Source organism: Schistocerca cancellata, unplaced genomic scaffold (assembly GCF_023864275.1).
Source record: "Schistocerca cancellata isolate TAMUIC-IGC-003103 unplaced genomic scaffold, iqSchCanc2.1 HiC_scaffold_608, whole genome shotgun sequence".
In the NCBI taxonomy this organism is placed as follows: domain Eukaryota; kingdom Metazoa; phylum Arthropoda; class Insecta; order Orthoptera; family Acrididae; genus Schistocerca; species Schistocerca cancellata.
In genome coordinates, this window is record NW_026046619.1 from 362 (window position 1) to 5,000 (window position 4,639).

Here is a 4,639-nt window from a genome sequence, read left to right on the forward strand (position 1 = left end):
CAGAACTGCTGTGACATACTGACGCTGCCTCAGACATTCACTTACAATGATCACTACCAACGAACCTGCCCCCCCCCCCCCCCCCCCCAAACACACTATCTCTTACCATGTTGTGTACTGTAATCCAACCCATTTTGCACCTTAACCTAACCAAATTTGTAACGCAATTTGTACCGCAATGTAACGCAATTTGTACCGCAATGTAACGCAATTTGTACCGCAATGTAACGCAATTTGTAACGCAATTTGTGTCTTAACCTAACCCACGTTGTGCCTTAACCTAACCCACGTTGTGCCTTAACCTAACCCACGTTGTGCCTTAACCTAACACACGTTGTGCCTTAACGTAACCCACGTTGTGCCTTAACGTAACCCACGTTGTGCCTTAACGTAACCCACGTTGTGCCTTAACGTAACCCACGTTGTGCCTTAACGTAACCCACGTTGTGCCTTAACGTAACCCACGTTGTGCCTTAACGTAACCCACGTTGTGCCTTAACGTAACCCACGTTGTGCCTTAACCTAACCCACGTTGTGCCTTAACCTAACCCACGTTGTGCCTTAACCTAACACACGTTGTGCCTTAACGTAACCCACGTTGTGCCTTAACGTAACCCACGTTGTGCCTTAACGTAACCCACGTTGTGCCTTAACGTAACCCACGTTGTGCCTTAACGTAACCCACGTTGTGCCTTAACGTAACCCACGTTGTGCCTTAACCTAACCCACGTTGTGCCTTAACCTAACCCACGTTGTGCCTTAACCTAACCCACGTTGTGCCTTAACCTAACCCACGTTGTGCCTTAACGTAACCCACGTTGTGCCTTAACGTAACCCACGTTGTGCCTTAACGTAACCCACGTTGTGCCTTAACGTAACCCACGTTGTGCCTTAACGTAACCCACGTTGTGCCTTAACGTAACCCACGTTGTGCCTTAACCTAACCCACGTTGTGCCTTAACCTAACCCACGTTGTGCCTTAACCTAACCCACGTTGTGCCTTAACCTAACCCACGTTGTGCCTTAACCTAACCCACGTTGTGCCTTAACCTAACCCACGTTGTGCCTTAACCTAACCCACGTTGTGCCTTAACCTAACCCACGTTGTGCCTTAACCTAACCCACGTTGTGCCTTAACCTAACCCACGTTGTGCCTTAACCTAACCCACGTTGTGCCTTAACCTAACCCACGTTGTGCCTTAACCTAACCCACGTTGTGCCTTAACCTAACCCACGTTGTGCCTTAACCTAACCCACGTTGTGCCTTAACCTGCTCTGTAATTGGCATATGACACGTTACATTAATCTAGTGTTGTCTAACCACAACCCTCTGAATATAGTTCGCTACTCGCACCGCCCACCCTCTTGTGTGTCGTTTCATGTTGAACACTTCGCAAGTGTTGCTTACTTTTTACATGCTCCCGCTGTACACTGTAATGTGGACAACTGCAGGATGTACATCGCCCCCCCCCCTCCACCCTGCCTTCGCACGCTGGTCGTTCAGGTGCTTGCGTGTTCAATGCCCTTCGCAGCTGTTCACTGGCATTCGCATGTCGAAGCGCTCAGTCTACGTCGTGGTACGGCCTGTGTCCACTGTCCGCTGATATCGTAAGCTTAATCCTCACATTGTACTGCACATAGGTCCGTATGTACTGAATGATACGCTGTGGCACATGTGTGACCGTACGACTGCGCCCAACAACAGCGAACCATACGGTCCAAATGTTGTGCACTCAGCCACGTGCCGTCTCCCCATAACAGCTACATTGCAGTGTGGTACGCCATAGAGACGTGTGGGAGTAACGGACGCCCTGGATGGCGATCAGCATGAGCCGTCTGTTGATGTAGTGGCGCGTGTATTCAAACGTAGTCGTCTCTTCTCACACAGTGTGATAGCATGGTGCACCGCGTTCCACATCTGCGACATGGTACAGATGCTGGTTGACAGTCGGTCTCGTAATGGACATCGCATACGTAGGGGGCCACCTCCCACGTGTTCTCTAGTCGTGCACATTTTGTTGCGTGTATGTGGGCAGACGTAGTGTGTCGTGACACCTAACAGACAGGTATGCAATAATCGTTGCATTTGCAAACTGGGATGGACGTCTACGTTTGCTGGTGACGTGACGCAACGCAAATGAACAACTGGTAAACCCATTGTGGTGCGGTTGTTGTTGCTGGAGGTAAATCAGTAAGGGCAAATCTGTGTGTGAAGCGATACGCGGCGGTGGCTGGGTGGGACCGTCCCCGGCCGGTGAGGGGGGGCCGCCCGGCGTGCTGGCCGCGCGGTGCGTGGGCGCACGCGCTACAGCCGGCTGGTGGGGGCGCCCAGTGGCAGGCGCGCCGGCCGACGGACGCGGCAGGCGGCGCAGCTGCGCGCCGGGGCACCCTGCGCGCGGCGCCGGGCGGCCAAAGTGGGTCCTCGCGGGCCCGGTGCGAAGCGCGGTGGACATCTGCAGTGTGCTGGTCCGACTGAGGACTGTGTGCGTTGAGGATGCGCCGCCGCCCGGCACTCGGCGCCGCGACGCCGTCTGCTGCTCGGTCGCCCCAGCGGTTCTCGCTGGTGGTTTGTATCGCAGTTGTGCAGACGTGTTGGCACGTGCGCTGTGCTGGGAGAGTTCGCTTCGGCACCCACGTGGGGCCTTTGCCCTTCTGTGGCGCTGGCGTTGGAGCTGCCGGTCACCGTAGGTGGCGCGTGTTGTCTCCCGCCGGCAATGCCACGACAGCACGCTCCCGGGCCTCTGTCGGCAGCGGCAAGCTCAGTTGGGAGCACGGGTGGTCGCACCTAAAGCGTCTACTCGCCTAACTCCGGGCGATTGCGCCTCTCTCGAACCCGACCAAGTACTTAGGACGGCGCTGCGCGCCGCCGGGACCTGAGAGGGTTTCGAGGTGTATTGTGCAGGGGAGCTCAGCCTCCTCCTGTTTGCAGAATAATTGAGCGGACGCTTGCGTGTTCGCGCGGGCCCCTGGGACACACTCCCGGGCGGCCGGCTGCTCAGCTCTAGTTGACGCAGCTCCCTGGTTGATCCTGCCAGTAGTCATATGCTTGTCTCAAAGATTAAGCCATGCATGTCTCAGTACAAGCCGCATTAAGGTGAAACCGCGAATGGCTCATTAAATCAGTTATGGTTCCTTAGATCGTACCCACGTTACTTGGATAACTGTGGTAATTCTAGAGCTAATACATGCAAACAGAGTCCCGACCAGAGATGGAAGGGACGCTTTTATTAGATCAAAACCAATCGGTCGGCTCGTCCGGTCCGTTTGTCTTGGTGACTCTGAATAACTTTGGGCTGATCGCACGGTCCTCGTACCGGCGACGCATCTTTCAAATGTCTGCCTTATCAACTGTCGATGGTAGGTTCTGCGCCTACCATGGTTGTAACGGGTAACGGGGAATCAGGGTTCGATTCCGGAGAGGGAGCCTGAGAAACGGCTACCACATCCAAGGAAGGCAGCAGGCGCGCAAATTACCCACTCCCGGCACGGGGAGGTAGTGACGAAAAATAACGATACGGGACTCATCCGAGGCCCCGTAATCGGAATGAGTACACTTTAAATCCTTTAACGAGTATCTATTGGAGGGCAAGTCTGGTGCCAGCAGCCGCGGTAATTCCAGCTCCAATAGCGTATATTAAAGTTGTTGCGGTTAAAAAGCTCGTAGTTGGATTTGTGTCCCACGCTGTTGGTTCACCGCCCGTCGGTGTTTAACTGGCATGTATCGTGGGACGTCCTGCCGGTGGGGCGAGCCGAAGGCGTGCGACCGCCTCGTGCGTGTTCGTGCGTCCCGAGGCGGACCCCGTTGAAATCCTACCAAGGTGCTCTTTATTGAGTGTCTGGGTGGGCCGGCACGTTTACTTTGAACAAATTAGAGTGCTTAAAGCAGGCAAGCCCGCCTGAATACTGTGTGCATGGAATAATGGAATAGGACCTCGGTTCTATTTTGTTGGTTTTCGGAACCCGAGGTAATGATTAATAGGGACAGGCGGGGGCATTCGTATTGCGACGTTAGAGGTGAAATTCTTGGATCGTCGCAAGACGAACAGAAGCGAAAGCATTTGCCAAGTATGTTTTCATTAATCAAGAACGAAAGTTAGAGGTTCGAAGGCGATCAGATACCGCCCTAGTTCTAACCATAAACGATGCCAGCCAGCGATCCGCCGCAGTTCCTCCGATGACTCGGCGGGCAGCCTCCGGGAAACCAAAGCTTTTGGGTTCCGGGGGAAGTATGGTTGCAAAGCTGAAACTTAAAGGAATTGACGGAAGGGCACCGCCAGGAGTGGAGCCTGCGGCTTAATTTGACTCAACACGGGAAACCTCACCAGGCCCGGACACCGGAAGGATTGACAGATTGATAGCTCTTTCTTGATTCGGTGGGTGGTGGTGCATGGCCGTTCTTAGTTGGTGGAGCGATTTGTCTGGTTAATTCCGATAACGAACGAGACTCTAGCCTGCTAACTAGTCGCGTGACATCCTTCGTGCTGTCAGCGATTACTTTTCTTCTTAGAGGGACAGGCGGCTTCTAGCCGCACGAGATTGAGCAATAACAGGTCTGTGATGCCCTTAGATGTTCTGGGCCGCACGCGCGCTACACTGAAGGAATCAGCGTGTCTTCCTAGGCCGAAAGGTCGGGGTAACC

At 54.0% G+C, this 4,639-nt stretch overlaps 1 non-coding gene across 1 annotated transcript in view; it reads left to right on the plus strand.

The window, feature by feature from the left end:
- The first annotated feature begins 3,015 nt into the window (after positions 1 to 3,015).
- Positions 3,016 to 4,639, plus strand: part of LOC126134571 (small subunit ribosomal RNA) — a 1,909-nt gene continuing 285 nt past the window's right edge. Inside the window, exon 1 of the ribosomal RNA XR_007527777.1 lies at positions 3,016 to 4,639. This exon is cut by the window's right edge and continues 285 nt beyond it. This is a non-coding gene — a ribosomal RNA (small subunit ribosomal RNA).